The sequence below is a fragment of the Staurois parvus genome, unplaced genomic scaffold, assembly GCF_062004578.1.
Source record: "Staurois parvus isolate SC_StPar_1 unplaced genomic scaffold, SC_StPar_1.0 ptg000928l, whole genome shotgun sequence".
Classification (NCBI taxonomy): Eukaryota; Metazoa; Chordata; class Amphibia; order Anura; family Ranidae; genus Staurois; species Staurois parvus.
In genome coordinates this window covers 69,184-87,010 of record NW_028318724.1, presented here as the reverse complement: position 1 = coordinate 87,010, position 17,827 = coordinate 69,184, and the positions used below count along the sequence as shown (strand labels likewise).

Genomic DNA, 17,827 nt, shown 5'->3' with positions numbered 1-17,827 from the left:
AGGCCCGTAATCTGCCAGCACCCTATGTCAAAAAATTCAACACACCAGCAGTGTGAGGAGACCTGAAAGTGGCACATGGCAGAGTGTGGCGATGGAGACAGCAGCAATGGGAGGCCGTACAGGGACCCATGACAGACTCTGAACTTGGCAGCAGCATGAGGAGGCGTTATATAGGGGCCCATGGCAGATTAGGGGCCTGGCAGCAGCTATGTGAGGCCCGTAATCTGCCTGCACCCTATGTCAAAAAATTTAACACACCAGCAGTGTGAAGAGACCTGAAAGTGGCACATGGCAGCAGAGTGTGGCGATGGAGACAGCAGCAATGGGAGGCCGTACAGGGACCATGACAGACTCTGGACTTGGCAGCAGCATGAGGAGGCGGTATATAGGGGCCCATGGCAGATTAGGGGCCTGGCAGCAGCTATGTGAGGCCCGTTATCTTGCAGCACCCTATGTCAAAAAATTTAACACACCAGCAGTGTGAAGAGACCTGAAAGTGGCACATGGCAGCAGAGTGTGGCGATGGAGACAGCAGCAATGGGAGGCCGTACAGGGACCCATGAGAGACTCTGGACCTGGCAGCAGCAGGAGGAGGCGGTATATAGGGGCCCATGGCAGATTAGGGGCCTGGCAGCAGCTATGTGAGGCCCGTAATCTGCCTGCACCCTATGTCAAAAAATTTAACACACCAGCAGTGTGAAGAGACCTGAAAGTGGCACATGGCAGCAGAGTGTGGCGATGGAGACAGCAGCAATGGGAGGCCGTACAGGGACCCATGACAGACTCTGAACTTGGCAGCAGCATGAGGAGGCGGTATATAGGGGCCCATGGCAGATTAGGGGCCTGGCAGCAGCTATAGGAGGCCCGTAATCTGCCAGCACCCTATGTCAAAAAATTTAACACACCAGCAGTGTGAAGAGACCTGAAAGTGGCACATGGCAGCAGAGTGTGGCGATGGAGACAGCAGCAATGGGAGGCCGTACAGGGACCATGACAGACTCTGGACTTGGCAGCAGCATGAGGAGGCGGTATATAGGGGCCCATGGCAGATTAGGGGCCTGGCAGCAGCTATGTGAGGCCCGTTATCTTGCAGCACCCTATGTCAAAAAATTTTACACACCAGCAGTGTGAAGAGACCTGAAAGTGGCACATGGCAGCAGAGTGTGGCGATGGAGACAGCAGCAATGGGAGGCCGTACAGGGACCCATGAGAGACTCTGGACCTGGCAGCAGCAGGAGGAGGTGGTATATAGGGGCCCATGGCAGATTAGGGGCCTGGCAGCAGCTATGTGAGGCCCGTAATCTGCCTGCACCCTATGTCAAAAAATTTAACACACCAGCAGTGTGAAGAGACCTGAAAGTGGCACATGGCAGCAGAGTGTGGCGATGGAGACAGCAGCAATGGGAGGCCGTACAGGGACCCATGAGAGACTCTGGACCTGGCAGCAGCAGGAGGAGGCGGTATATAGGGGCCCATGGCAGATTAGGGGCCTGGCAGCAGCTATGTGAGGCCCGTAATCTGCCTGCACCCTATGTCAAAAAATTTAACACACCAGCAGTGTGAAGAGACCTGAAAGTGGCACATGGCAGCAGAGTGTGGCGATGGAGACAGCAGCAATGGGAGGCCGTACAGGGACCATGACAGACTCTGGACTTGGCAGCAGCATGAGGAGGCGGTATATAGGGGCCCATGGCAGATTAGGGGCCTGGCAGCAGCTATGTGAGGCCCGTTATCTTGCAGCACCCTATGTCAAAAAATTTAACACACCAGCAGTGTGAAGAGACCTGAAAGTGGCACATGGCAGCAGAGTGTGGCGATGGAGACAGCAGCAATGGGAGGCCGTACAGGGACCATGACAGACTCTGGACTTGGCAGCAGCATGAGGAGGCGGTATATAGGGGCCCATGGCAGATTAGGGGCCTGGCAGCAGCTATAGGAGGCCCGTAATCTGCCAGCACCCTATGTCAAAAAATTTAACACACCAGCAGTGTGAAGAGACCTGAAAGTGGCACATGGCAGCAGAGTGTGGCGATGGAGACAGCAGCAATGGGAGGCCGTACAGGGACCATGACAGACTCTGGACTTGGCAGCAGCATGAGGAGGCGGTATATAGGGGCCCATGGCAGATTAGGGGCCTGGCAGCAGCTATGTGAGGCCCGTTATCTTGCAGCACCCTATGTCAAAAAATTTAACACACCAGCAGTGTGAAGAGACCTGAAAGTGGCACATGGCAGCAGAGTGTGGCGATGGAGACAGCAGCAATGGGAGGCCGTACAGGGACCATGACAGACTCTGGACTTGGCAGCAGCATGAGGAGGCGGTATATAGGGGCCCATGGCAGATTAGGGGCCTGGCAGCAGCTATAGGAGGCCCGTAATCTGCCAGCACCCTATGTCAAAAAATTTAACACACCAGCAGTGTGAAGAGACCTGAAAGTGGCACATGGCAGCAGAGTGTGGCGATGGAGACAGCAGCAATGGGAGGCCGTACAGGGACCATGACAGACTCTGGACTTGGCAGCAGCATGAGGAGGCGGTATATAGGGGCCCATGGCAGATTAGGGGCCTGGCAGCAGCTATAGGAGGCCCGTAATCTGCCAGCACCCTATGTCAAAAAATTTAACACACCAGCAGTGTGAAGAGACCTGAAAGTGGCACATGGCAGCAGAGTGTGGCGATGGAGACAGCAGCAATGGGAGGCCGTACAGGGACCATGACAGACTCTGGACTTGGCAGCAGCATGAGGAGGCGGTATATAGGGGCCCATGGCAGATTAGGGGCCTGGCAGCAGCTATGTGAGGCCCGTTATCTTGCAGCACCCTATGTCAAAAAATTTAACACACCAGCAGTGTGAAGAGACCTGAAAGTGGCACATGGCAGCAGAGTGTGGCGATGGAGACAGCAGCAATGGGAGGCCGTACAGGGACCATGACAGACTCTGGACTTGGCAGCAGCATGAGGAGGCGGTATATAGGGGCCCATGGCAGATTAGGGGCCTGGCAGCAGCTATAGGAGGCCCGTAATCTGCCAGCACCCTATGTCAAAAAATTTAACACACCAGCAGTGTGAAGAGACCTGAAAGTGGCACATGGCAGCAGAGTGTGGCGATGGAGACAGCAGCAATGGGAGGCCGTACAGGGACCATGACAGACTCTGGACTTGGCAGCAGCATGAGGAGGCGGTATATAGGGGCCCATGGCAGATTAGGGGCCTGGCAGCAGCTATAGGAGGCCCGTAATCTGCCAGCACCCTATGTCAAAAAATTTAACACACCAGCAGTGTGAAGAGACCTGAAAGTGGCACATGGCAGCAGAGTGTGGCGATGGAGACAGCAGCAATGGGAGGCCGTACAGGGACCATGACAGACTCTGGACTTGGCAGCAGCATGAGGAGGCGGTATATAGGGGCCCATGGCAGATTAGGGGCCTGGCAGCAGCTATAGGAGGCCCGTAATCTGCCAGCACCCTATGTCAAAAAATTTAACACACCAGCAGTGTGAAGAGACCTGAAAGTGGCACATGGCAGCAGAGTGTGGCGATGGAGACAGCAGCAATGGGAGGCCGTACAGGGACCATGACAGACTCTGGACTTGGCAGCAGCATGAGGAGGCGGTATATAGGGGCCCATGGCAGATTAGGGGCCTGGCAGCAGCTATGTGAGGCCCGTTATCTTGCAGCACCCTATGTCAAAAAATTTAACACACCAGCAGTGTGAAGAGACCTGAAAGTGGCACATGGCAGCAGAGTGTGGCGATGGAGACAGCAGCAATGGGAGGCCGTACAGGGACCATGACAGACTCTGGACTTGGCAGCAGCATGAGGAGGCGGTATATAGGGGCCCATGGCAGATTAGGGGCCTGGCAGCAGCTATAGGAGGCCCGTAATCTGCCAGCACCCTATGTCAAAAAATTTAACACACCAGCAGTGTGAAGAGACCTGAAAGTGGCACATGGCAGCAGAGTGTGGCGATGGAGACAGCAGCAATGGGAGGCCGTACAGGGACCATGACAGACTCTGGACTTGGCAGCAGCATGAGGAGGCGGTATATAGGGGCCCATGGCAGATTAGGGGCCTGGCAGCAGCTATAGGAGGCCCGTAATCTGCCAGCACCCTATGTCAAAAAATTTAACACACCAGCAGTGTGAAGAGACCTGAAAGTGGCACATGGCAGCAGAGTGTGGCGATGGAGACAGCAGCAATGGGAGGCCGTACAGGGACCATGACAGACTCTGGACTTGGCAGCAGCATGAGGAGGCGGTATATAGGGGCCCATGGCAGATTAGGGGCCTGGCAGCAGCTATAGGAGGCCCGTAATCTGCCAGCACCCTATGTCAAAAAATTTAACACACCAGCAGTGTGAAGAGACCTGAAAGTGGCACATGGCAGCAGAGTGTGGCGATGGAGACAGCAGCAATGGGAGGCCGTACAGGGACCATGACAGACTCTGGACTTGGCAGCAGCATGAGGAGGCGGTATATAGGGGCCCATGGCAGATTAGGGGCCTGGCAGCAGCTATAGGAGGCCCGTAATCTGCCAGCACCCTATGTCAAAAAATTTAACACACCAGCAGTGTGAAGAGACCTGAAAGTGGCACATGGCAGCAGAGTGTGGCGATGGAGACAGCAGCAATGGGAGGCCGTACAGGGACCATGACAGACTCTGGACTTGGCAGCAGCATGAGGAGGCGGTATATAGGGGCCCATGGCAGATTAGGGGCCTGGCAGCAGCTATGTGAGGCCCGTTATCTTGCAGCACCCTATGTCAAAAAATTTAACACACCAGCAGTGTGAAGAGACCTGAAAGTGGCACATGGCAGCAGAGTGTGGCGATGGAGACAGCAGCAATGGGAGGCCGTACAGGGACCATGACAGACTCTGGACTTGGCAGCAGCATGAGGAGGCGGTATATAGGGGCCCATGGCAGATTAGGGGCCTGGCAGCAGCTATAGGAGGCCCGTAATCTGCCAGCACCCTATGTCAAAAAATTTAACACACCAGCAGTGTGAAGAGACCTGAAAGTGGCACATGGCAGCAGAGTGTGGCGATGGAGACAGCAGCAATGGGAGGCCGTACAGGGACCATGACAGACTCTGGACTTGGCAGCAGCATGAGGAGGCGGTATATAGGGGCCCATGGCAGATTAGGGGCCTGGCAGCAGCTATGTGAGGCCCGTTATCTTGCAGCACCCTATGTCAAAAAATTTAACACACCAGCAGTGTGAAGAGACCTGAAAGTGGCACATGGCAGCAGAGTGTGGCGATGGAGACAGCAGCAATGGGAGGCCGTACAGGGACCATGACAGACTCTGGACTTGGCAGCAGCATGAGGAGGCGGTATATAGGGGCCCATGGCAGATTAGGGGCCTGGCAGCAGCTATAGGAGGCCCGTAATCTGCCAGCACCCTATGTCAAAAAATTTAACACACCAGCAGTGTGAAGAGACCTGAAAGTGGCACATGGCAGCAGAGTGTGGCGATGGAGACAGCAGCAATGGGAGGCCGTACAGGGACCATGACAGACTCTGGACTTGGCAGCAGCATGAGGAGGCGGTATATAGGGGCCCATGGCAGATTAGGGGCCTGGCAGCAGCTATAGGAGGCCCGTAATCTGCCAGCACCCTATGTCAAAAAATTTAACACACCAGCAGTGTGAAGAGACCTGAAAGTGGCACATGGCAGCAGAGTGTGGCGATGGAGACAGCAGCAATGGGAGGCCGTACAGGGACCATGACAGACTCTGGACTTGGCAGCAGCATGAGGAGGCGGTATATAGGGGCCCATGGCAGATTAGGGGCCTGGCAGCAGCTATGTGAGGCCCGTTATCTTGCAGCACCCTATGTCAAAAAATTTTACACACCAGCAGTGTGAAGAGACCTGAAAGTGGCACATGGCAGCAGAGTGTGGCGATGGAGACAGCAGCAATGGGAGGCCGTACAGGGACCCATGAGAGACTCTGGACCTGGCAGCAGCAGGAGGAGGCGGTATATAGGGGCCCATGGCAGATTAGGGGCCTGGCAGCAGCTATGTGAGGCCCGTAATCTGCCTGCACCCTATGTCAAAAAATTTAACACACCAGCAGTGTGAAGAGACCTGAAAGTGGCACATGGCAGCAGAGTGTGGCGATGGAGACAGCAGCAATGGGAGGCCGTACAGGGACCATGACAGACTCTGGACTTGGCAGCAGCATGAGGAGGCGGTATATAGGGGCCCATGGCAGATTAGGGGCCTGGCAGCAGCTATGTGAGGCCCGTAATCTGCCTGCACCCTATGTCAAAAAATTTAACACACCAGCAGTGTGAAGAGACCTGAAAGTGGCACATGGCAGCAGAGTGTGGCGATGGAGACAGCAGCAATGGGAGGCCGTACAGGGACCATGACAGACTCTGGACTTGGCAGCAGCATGAGGAGGCGGTATATAGGGGCCCATGGCAGATTAGGGGCCTGGCAGCAGCTATGTGAGGCCCGTTATCTTGCAGCACCCTATGTCAAAAAATTTAACACACCAGCAGTGTGAAGAGACCTGAAAGTGGCACATGGCAGCAGAGTGTGGCGATGGAGACAGCAGCAATGGGAGGCCGTACAGGGACCCATGAGAGACTCTGGACCTGGCAGCAGCAGGAGGAGGCGGTATATAGGGGCCCATGGCAGATTAGGGGCCTGGCAGCAGCTATGTGAGGCCCGTAATCTGCCTGCACCCTATGTCAAAAAATTTAACACACCAGCAGTGTGAAGAGACCTGAAAGTGGCACATGGCAGCAGAGTGTGGCGATGGAGACAGCAGCAATGGGAGGCCGTACAGGGACCATGACAGACTCTGGACTTGGCAGCAGCATGAGGAGGCGGTATATAGGGGCCCATGGCAGATTAGGGGCCTGGCAGCAGCTATGTGAGGCCCGTTATCTTGCAGCACCCTATGTCAAAAAATTTAACACACCAGCAGTGTGAAGAGACCTGAAAGTGGCACATGGCAGCAGAGTGTGGCGATGGAGACAGCAGCAATGGGAGGCCGTACAGGGACCCATGAGAGACTCTGGACCTGGCAGCAGCAGGAGGAGGCGGTATATAGGGGCCCATGGCAGATTAGGGGCCTGGCAGCAGCTATGTGAGGCCCGTAATCTGCCTGCACCCTATGTCAAAAAATTTAACACACCAGCAGTGTGAAGAGACCTGAAAGTGGCACATGGCAGCAGAGTGTGGCGATGGAGACAGCAGCAATGGGAGGCCGTACAGGGACCATGACAGACTCTGGACTTGGCAGCAGCATGAGGAGGCGGTATATAGGGGCCCATGGCAGATTAGGGGCCTGGCAGCAGCTATGTGAGGCCCGTTATCTTGCAGCACCCTATGTCAAAAAATTTAACACACCAGCAGTGTGAAGAGACCTGAAAGTGGCACATGGCAGCAGAGTGTGGCGATGGAGACAGCAGCAATGGGAGGCCGTACAGGGACCCATGAGAGACTCTGGACCTGGCAGCAGCAGGAGGAGGCGGTATATAGGGGCCCATGGCAGATTAGGGGCCTGGCAGCAGCTATGTGAGGCCCGTAATCTGCCTGCACCCTATGTCAAAAAATTTAACACACCAGCAGTGTGAAGAGACCTGAAAGTGGCACATGGCAGCAGAGTGTGGCGATGGAGACAGCAGCAATGGGAGGCCGTACAGGGACCATGACAGACTCTGGACTTGGCAGCAGCATGAGGAGGCGGTATATAGGGGCCCATGGCAGATTAGGGGCCTGGCAGCAGCTATGTGAGGCCCGTTATCTTGCAGCACCCTATGTCAAAAAATTTAACACACCAGCAGTGTGAAGAGACCTGAAAGTGGCACATGGCAGCAGAGTGTGGCGATGGAGACAGCAGCAATGGGAGGCCGTACAGGGACCCATGAGAGACTCTGGACCTGGCAGCAGCAGGAGGAGGCGGTATATAGGGGCCCATGGCAGATTAGGGGCCTGGCAGCAGCTATGTGAGGCCCGTAATCTGCCTGCACCCTATGTCAAAAAATTTAACACACCAGCAGTGTGAAGAGACCTGAAAGTGGCACATGGCAGCAGAGTGTGGCGATGGAGACAGCAGCAATGGGAGGCCGTACAGGGACCCATGAGAGACTCTGGACCTGGCAGCAGCAGGAGGAGGCGGTATATAGGGGCCTATGGCAGATTAGGGGCCTGGCAGCAGCTATAGGAGGCCCGTAATCTGCCAGCACCCTATGTCAAAAAATTCAACACACCAGCAGTGTGAGGAGACCTGAAAGTGGCACATGTTTGAGGCATGATTCATGGCGGATTTAGTCAGTTGTGTCAGGAACTGGTGGTTTGAAATCCAGACTAATCCACGCCTGATTCATTTTCACAAACGTGAGTCTCTCCACACTTTGGGTGGACAGTCGTGTCCTCCGCGGAGTTACAATACCTCCTGCCGCACTAAACACGCGCTCCGATGCCACGCTACTGGCCGGGCATGACAGCCTTTCAAGGGCAAATTCAGCTAGTTGGGGCCAAAGGTCAAGTTTCGTTGCCCAGTAGTCAAGGGGATTGTCTACCTCGGTTGGCAGGGTGCTGTCCAAGTAGGCCCAAGCCTGTTGTTTGAGCTCCTGCTCCAGGTCCACCTGATGCTGCTGCTGCTGCTGCGGCTGGTTAGTAGTTTCCTCACTGCGCTGGTGAAGAAAGCTACTCATCATCGACTGCAGACTGAGGCAGCCGCTGCTGGTGGAGCTGCCACTGCTCCTACCACCCCACCCCTCCCCTGCTGCCATGCCAGCGGAACGCGAGCGCACAGGGCCCACAGTGTCTGAGGATGGACGTTGGCGCACAAAGGCAGAGACCAACTGACTACATAGGTGGTTTTTATAGTACGTAATTTTGGCCTCCCTCTCAGCAGGTGTGAAAAAGGCCACCATTTTGGACCGGTAGCGAGGGTCCAACAAGGTGGACAGCCAAAAGTCATCCCTCTGTCTGATGGTTATTATTCGGCTGTCGCTACGCAAGCAACCGAGCATGCTATGGGCCATTTGTGCCAAGGAATGCGAGGGACTCCCTGCCTCCATCTCCACAGCATACTGCCACGGTGCGTCTGGGTCCTCTGTCTCCTCCTCCTCCTCCTCTACCAGATGCTCCTGCTCCTCCACTCCTGTCCGCTGAGTGGAAAAACCACCCATTTCACTCAATAATTCCTGAGCACAAATGTCCTCCTCTACCTCCTCCTCTTCTTCCTGTCCTGCCCCCACAGGGGTCATGTGGCGTTGAGATCTGTGCGCCACGTCTACCGCACCCTGACCAGCCATTGTTAACAGCATTTGTTCCAGGACGTGCAACAGAGGAATGACGTCGTTCATCCCATAGTCCTGCCGACTCACGAATAGCGTGGCCTCCTCAAAGGGCCTGAGCAAGCGGCAGGTGTCACGCATGAGCTGCCAATGGCTGACATCTAAGTTACACAGGGGAGTACCTTTATCCGCTTGTAACATCAGGAAATCGGTGATGGCCTTTCGCTGCTCGTAAAGGCGGTCTAACATGTGTAGGGTTGAATTCCACCTTGTTGCAACGTCGCAGATCAGGCGATGCTGTGGAATTCCGTTCTGCCGCTGCAGCTCAATGAGGGTGTTCTTTGCGGTGTAGGAATGGCTGAAATGCATGCACAGTTTACGTGACATTTTAAGGATGTCTTGCAGTGGGATGGTGGATTTTAGGAACCGCTTGACAACCAGATTGAACACGTGAGCCATGCATGGCGCATGGCACAACCTTCCTTGACGCAGAGCAGACACCATGTTCTTTCCGTTGTCAGTCAACATGGTTCCGATTTTTAGTTTGCGCGGAGACAGCCATCTGTCGATTTCTCTGTTCATTACACTCAGCAGTTCCTCCCCTGTGTGACTACGTTCGCCAAGGCATACCAGGTGCAGCACAGCGTGACACCGTTGCGCCCTGCACATGTGATATGCCGGTCGGGTAATGGGACTTGGCACGGGGGTGGCGGCTGAGGACACGGCGGAAAAAGAGGTGGTAGAGGCGGACATGCTTGCTGGACCAAGGACGTGCAAACGTGGAGGCAAAAGCGTCGTGACCTGTCCAAGTTGCTGGTGCGGCTGTGCCGGCACCACGTTCACCCAGTGGGCCGTAAATGACATGTACTGTCCCTGACCGTAGTTACAGCTCCACACGTCGGCGCTGCCGTGCACTTTGGCAGAGACCGACATGCTCAAAGACTGGCCCACCATCTCTTCTACATGTGAATGCAGGGCTGGCACTGCCTTTTGGGCAAAGAAATGACGGCTTGGCACTCTCCACCGCGGCGCGGCACAAGCCATCATTTCTCGGAAAGGTGCTGAGTCCACCAGTTGGAAAGGGAGGGACTGCAGCACCAGCAACTTGGACAGGAGGACGTTCAGCTTTTGCACCGTCGGGTGCGTGCTCGCAAACTGTTGTCTCTTGGATACGGATTCCAAGAAAGACTGTTGACGGAATCCGAGAAGAGGAGTAGCAGGAGAAGGAGCATCTGAACGAGCGGAAGATGCCAATGAGCGACAACTCCCCTCAGCAGAGGTGTTGGAGCCTTGACTGGCTGATAGAGGGCGATTGACGACGTCGGGTGACGGAGCAAGTAACGGAGCGGGTGATGGAGCGGGGGCTGGGGCAGGCAGAACCGCCGTATGTTTATCACGGTTTTCCCAGGCCACCGAATGGTGACGCTGCATATGCTGACGCAACGCTGTAGTCCCAACATGGGCCCCCTGGCCACGCTTGCATTTCTGGCCACATAGTCGACATACGGCTACGTTTACTTCCTCGGGCGGCTTGAGGAAAAATTGCCACACCACCGAGTAGGAAACTTTGCCCCCGCTACTCTTCACTGGCTGACTGCTACTTCCTCCGTGCGCACCGGCACCACTACTGGCCGTGGTGGTAGGCTGCAGTGGAGCTGGTGCTCTACTCCGTGGACGTTTGGCTCCACTGACACTGATGCGACCCTGCTGCTGTCTCCTGGGCAACCCACCGACTGTTTTGCTCGCTGCCAAGCTGCCACCCTCTTCTCCTGATGATGCGGAAGAAATTGCCTGATGACGACGAGGCTGCCAAGTGCGATCAACCTCCTCATCATCAAGTAGGGTCTCCGCCTCACTACTAGCCCCCTCGGCTGCGTCTGGGTCAGGAGACAGACCTGTCTCTAGACCGGCTACCGAGCCACTCTCCTCGCCAGTACTTGTTCGCTTGGCTGCTGAAAAGGCCGATGTCTCCCCCCGTTCCTGACCGCCCTCTGTTAGCTCTTCCTCACTGTACAGTGGGGCTGAGCCCACAGCATGCGATACTTCGCTTGGTGAGGGAACAGCAAAGGACAGGGGCAGGTAGAGGACACGTGATTTCAGTGGGCTTGGTCCCGGGCCATGCCAACTAACGGTTGTGTCTGACGTACCCACCGACCGTTGGCTGTAGGTGTCAGAGGTGACCTGGGAAGAGGAAGACGACCGAGCCAACCAATCAATGACGGCAGGGTTGTCGGTGGAGACACGACCGCTGGATGACACCGGGAGCACTGGCCTCTGGCTGCGAATACTGCTGCCTCGACCCCTTCCTCTGCTGCCACGTCTGCTCGCTCCTAAAACATTGCCTCCTCTGCCACTCCTCTGCATGTTGTCTGACATACTATTTAATTCAACGATTAGGTGTCCCTGAGTAACAATTCTCTGGCACTCAGTAACAATTCTGTCTGTCCCTGAGTATGAATTCTGTGGCCCTGAGTAACAATTGTGTGTCTGTGCAAGTAACAATTCTGTGTCTGTGCAAGTAACAATTTTGTGTCTGTGAGAGTAACAATTCTCTGGCACTCAGTAACAATTCTGTCTGTCCCTGAGTAACAATTCTCTGGCACTCAGTAACAATTCTGTCTGTCCCTGAGTAACAATTCTGTCTGTCCCTGAGTATGAATTCTGTGGCCCTGAGTAAGAATTCTCTGGCACTCAGTAACAATTCTGTCTGTCCCTGAGTATGAATTCTGTGGCCCTGAGTAACAATTGTGTGTCTGTGCAAGTAACAATTCTGTGTCTGTGCAAGTAACAATTTTGTGTCTGTGAGAGTAACAATTCTCTGGCACTCAGTAACAATTCTGTCTGTCCCTGAGTAACAATTCTCTGGCACTCAGTAACAATTCTGTCTGTCCCTGAGTATGAATTCTGTGGCCCTGAGTAACAATTCTGTCTCTGTGCGAGTAACAATTCTGTGTCTGTGCAAGTAACAATTTTGTGTCTGTGAGAGTAACAATTCTCTGGCACTCAGTAACAATTCTGTCTGTCCCTGAGTAACAATTCTCTGGCACTCAGTAACAATTCTGTCTGTCCCTGAGTAACAATTCTCTGGCACTCAGTAACAATTCTGTCTGTCCCTGAGTAACAATTCTCTGGCACTCAGTAACAATTGTGTGTCTGTGCAAGTAACAATTCTGTGTCTGTGCAAGTAACAATTTTGTGTCTGTGAGAGTAACAATTCTCTGGCACTCAGTAACAATTCTGTCTGTCCCTGAGTAACAATTCTCTGGCACTCAGTAACAATTCTGTCTGTCCCTGAGTATGAATTCTGTGGCCCTGAGTAACAATTCTGTCTCTGTGCGAGTAACAATTCTGTGTCTGTGCAAGTAACAATTTTGTGTCTGTGAGAGTAACAATTCTCTGGCACTCAGTAACAATTCTGTCTGTCCCTGAGTAACAATTCTCTGGCACTCAGTAACAATTCTGTCTGTCCCTGAGTAACAATTCTCTGGCACTCAGTAACAATTCTGTCTGTCCCTGAGTAACAATTCTCTGGCACTCAGTAACAATTGTGTGTCTGTGCAAGTAACAATTCTGTGTCTGTGCAAGTAACAATTTTGTGTCTGTGAGAGTAACAATTCTCTGGCACTCAGTAACAATTCTGTCTGTCCCTGAGTAACAATTCTCTGGCACTCAGTAACAATTCTGTCTGTCCCTGAGTATGAATTCTGTGGCCCTGAGTAACAATTCTGTCTCTGTGCGAGTAACAATTCTGTGTCTGTGCAAGTAACAATTTTGTGTCTGTGAGAGTAACAATTCTCTGGCACTCAGTAACAATTCTGTCTGTCCCTGAGTAACAATTCTCTGGCACTCAGTAACAATTCTGTCTGTCCCTGAGTAACAATTCTCTGGCACTCAGTAACAATTCTGTCTGTCCCTGAGTAACAATTCTCTGGCACTCAGTAACAATTGTGTGTCTGTGCAAGTAACAATTCTGTGTCTGTGCAAGTAACAATTTTGTGTCTGTGAGAGTAACAATTCTCTGGCACTCAGTAACAATTCTGTCTGTCCCTGAGTAACAATTCTCTGGCACTCAGTAACAATTCTGTCTGTCCCTGAGTATGAATTCTGTGGCCCTGAGTAACAATTCTGTCTCTGTGCGAGTAACAATTCTGTGTCTGTGCAAGTAACAATTTTGTGTCTGTGAGAGTAACAATTCTCTGGCACTCAGTAACAATTCTGTCTGTCCCTGAGTAACAATTCTATGGCACTCAGTAACAATTCTGTCTTCCCTGAGTAACAATTCTCTGGCACTCAGTAACAATTCTGTCTGTCCCTGAGTATGAATTCTGTGGCCCTGAGTAACAATTCTGTCTCTGTGCGAGTAACAATTCTGTGTCTGTGCAAGTAACAATTTTGTGTCTGTGAGAGTAACAATTCTCTGGCACTCAGTAACAATTCTGTCTGTCCCTGAGTAACAATTCTCTGGCACTCAGTAACAATTCTGTCTGTCCCTGAGTAACAATTCTCTGGCACTCAGTAACAATTGTGTGTCTGTGCAAGTAACAATTCTGTGTCTGTGCAAGTAACAATTTTGTGTCTGTGAGAGTAACAATTCTCTGGCACTCAGTAACAATTCTGTCTGTCCCTGAGTAACAATTCTCTGGCACTCAGTAACAATTCTGTCTGTCCCTGAGTATGAATTCTGTGGCCCTGAGTAACAATTCTGTCTCTGTGCGAGTAACAATTCTGTGTCTGTGCAAGTAACAATTTTGTGTCTGTGAGAGTAACAATTCTCTGGCACTCAGTAACAATTCTGTCTGTCCCTGAGTAACAATTCTCTGGCACTCAGTAACAATTCTGTCTGTCCCTGAGTAACAATTCTCTGGCACTCAGTAACAATTCTGTCTGTCCCTGAGTAACAATTCTCTGGCACTCAGTAACAATTGTGTGTCTGTGCAAGTAACAATTCTGTGTCTGTGCAAGTAACAATTTTGTGTCTGTGAGAGTAACAATTCTCTGGCACTCAGTAACAATTCTGTCTGTCCCTGAGTAACAATTCTCTGGCACTCAGTAACAATTCTGTCTGTCCCTGAGTATGAATTCTGTGGCCCTGAGTAACAATTGTGTGTCTGTGCAAGTAACAATTCTGTGTCTGTGCAAGTAACAATTTTGTGTCTGTGAGAGTAACAATTCTCTGGCACTCAGTAACAATTCTGTCTGTCCCTGAGTAACAATTCTCTGGCACTCAGTAACAATTCTGTCTGTCCCTGAGTAACAATTCTGTCTGTCCCTGAGTATGAATTCTGTGGACCTGAGTAAGAATTCTCTGGCACTCAGTAACAATTCTGTCTGTCCCTGAGTATGAATTCTGTGGCCCTGAGTAACAATTGTGTGTCTGTGCAAGTAACAATTCTGTGTCTGTGCAAGTAACAATTTTGTGTCTGTGAGAGTAACAATTCTCTGGCACTCAGTAACAATTCTGTCTGTCCCTGAGTAACAATTCTCTGGCACTCAGTAACAATTCTGTCTGTCCCTGAGTAACAATTCTCTGGCACTCAGTAACAATTCTGTCTGTCCCTGAGTAACAATTCTGTCTGTCCCTGAGAATGAATTCTGTGGCCCTGAGTAAGAATTCTCTGGCACTCAGTAACAATTCTGTCTGTCCCTGAGTAACAATTCTCTGGCACTCAGTAACAATTCTGTCTGTCCCTGAGTAAAAATTCTGTGGCCCTAATAACGTTTCTGTGGCCCTAAGTAACAATTCTCTGGCACTGAGTAACAATTCTGTCTGTCCCTGAGTATGAATTCTGTGGCCCTAACTAGCGTTTCTTTGTCCCTAAAGAACGATTCTGTGGCCCTCATTAACAAGTCTGTGTCCCTGAGTAATGGTTCTCTGTCCCTAAGTAACTTCTCTCTGTCCCCAAGTATTGTTTCTGTGGCCCTAACTCTGTCCCTGTCCCTAGTACAGAGCGGTCTGCCTCTGTTCAATGACTGCAGGCAAATGAAGATTTCCAAAATGGCCGCTATATATACCTCGACCATTACACAGTGCTGGCTGGCTGGCTGCTGATTGGCTGATGCGATCACATGTCGTTGAGGAATGCATTATGGGGCAGCGCGCCTTGTCTGCGCGCCTTCCCCGACATCCCCGCTCCGTCGCCGCACATGTCAGCCGCCATTTTCGGAAAAATTTCGATTCGCGCGTCCGAATTAGGCTGTTTTTCGGATTCGGCACGAATCGAAATTTTTCCGAAATTCGACTCGAATTCCACTTCGGATACTTCGATTCGCTCATCTCTAATAATTATGAATTGAACTAGCATCTATCCTATTTTATTTAAACCTGCATCGCAAAAGTATAATTATGTTTATTTAAATATTTACACTATATTTGTTCTCGGTGGTACATTTTAGAACATGTTAACATGTATGCATAAGGTCAATAAAGGCTTATTGAACATCAGTACACTGACAGGATCCTAACAGGATGCAGAAACAAATGTCCGCCCCATAGCATTCAGTTAAATATTAAATCCAGTTGTGACATTCTTTCATTCATATGTACAGTACTGTTCAGAAAAGGTAGGGAATCTCACATACATTAAATGCATTTACATATCTAAGTATTCATATATTCATGCTTTACTGCTTATGAGGCAAAACATGCTTACATTATTGTTAGGTATTCTTGACAATCTGGAAATGATAGAGAAGAAAACTTGGATGCAGAAATATATTCTAACACTCAGGACTACATCAATGTCAATCTGAACTTGGCTGCAAAAGATAACCTACTATACTATTCTATACAATAAATATAGCTCTTGATTTTAGGGAGAAACATTTAAAGATTGTAAAATACATGTTTAAACTTTAAAATATTTAATTGCTTACCTTTAGTAGTGCAGAGATGAGAACCAAAGGAGCTTTGTTAGAATTCAGCTGCCCTGAAGTGCTGAAATAATTTGTAATTGTGACTGAGCATAAGAAACACACCCTCTAACATGTATGAAGGCAGCTATGAGTCAGTCCTATTCCTACCCAACAAAAATGATAAGTATTGGCAGGATTTGCAGAGTGTAGCTGGGTAGTGGCTTGATTAAGTTGTAGTGCTGGAAGTTAAAACATGCTCATGCATGAAACCTACTGCTTCATGTTAATCTTGTGAAATACAGGATCTGATCCAACTCTTGTTGACTCCTTTAATCTACTTAGTTTACACAAAATAAAGATGGGCCCCCAAAGTTGCATTATTGTCCGTATAAAACAAACTTTATTGTCCAGATTACAAAAAAGTTCCATAATAATTACCCAATAGCACTTAGTCACATCTATAAAATATTCACACCCCCACAGTTCCCAGCTGTGCTCACCCTTTGTTTGATTTAAGCATGCATTGTATCAAAAAGAGGTTAATTTGTTTACTTGTAATATTCCCTGATCTATACCAAATAAGACATTTATTTACAAAGTAAACAAGGCCACACAATGTGCATTTATTCTTGTTTTAATAAGCTATTATATATTTATATTTCATAGCCCATTGTGACTGAAAGAAACCATATTTACTAGGTAAAGTGTTAGTAGTTGAGGTTCTGCTTCCCTTAACGACTCTCTATCAACAGTAAAGTGTAAAAATCTGATATATGAACCTTTACATCTTTTTTTTAAATGCAGTTTATTATGCTTTAGATATATAAACAGACATAATAAAAGCATACAATAAACACAATTTCACAAACTTTTGTCCTTCATAGTTGAGGGGACAAGATCAATAGCAGCATATGCAGATAATTATGTGGTCTCCTGGCTCAACCGTAGTATTTATTTTTTTATTTTAATTTATTACAGGTACTTATATAGCACTGTAAATTGTGCAGTGCTTCACATACAGTTGTGTTCAAAATAATAGCAGTGTGTTGAAAAAAGCGAATAAAGCTCAAAGTCCTTCTAATAGCTTTTATTTCCATACACACAAATGCATTGGGAACACTACACATTCTATTCCAAATCATAACTTGAAGAAAACTATATCAAATTTGTGTTGTTCCTCTAAAAAAAATTGAAGAAAAGTGAATATTAGACTGTTCAAAAAAATAGCAGTGTTTGTATTCTTCTTTACAAACTCAAACATTCACTATATAAACTGAAAAATGTTTGAAGATTTTGCTTTCCTTTGAATCACTTAATGAATATTTGGTTGTAGTCGCACTGTTTCTGAGAACTGCTGTACATCTGTGTTGCATGGAGTCACCCAACTTCTGGCACCTGTGATCAGGTATTCCAGCCCAGGATGATTGGACTACATTCCACAGTTCCTCTATTTCTTGGTTTTGCCTCAGAAACAGCATTTTTGATGTCACCCCACAAGTTTTCTATTGGATTAAGATCCGGGGATTGGGCTGGCCACTCCATAACGTCAATCTTGTTGGTCTGGAACCAAGATGTTGCACGTTTACTGGTGTGTTTGGGGTCGTTGTCTTGTTGGAACACCCATTTCAAGGGCATTTCCTCTTCAGCATAAGGAAGCATGACCTCTTCAAGTATTCTGATGTATTCAAACTGATCCATGATCCCTGGTATGTGATAA

General features: G+C 50.0%; 1 protein-coding gene across 1 annotated transcript in view; it reads right to left on the bottom strand.

Annotated features, from left to right (window-relative positions):
- Positions 1 to 16,287, bottom strand: part of LOC149441976 (serpin B5-like) — a 73,125-nt gene extending 56,838 nt beyond the window's left edge. Inside the window, exon 1 of the mRNA XM_089656672.1 lies at positions 16,132 to 16,287. The gene's annotated coding sequence lies outside the window, so the exon portion shown is untranslated. The remainder of the gene's footprint in view (positions 1 to 16,131) is intronic.
- Positions 16,288 to 17,827: the final 1,540 nt, after the last annotated feature.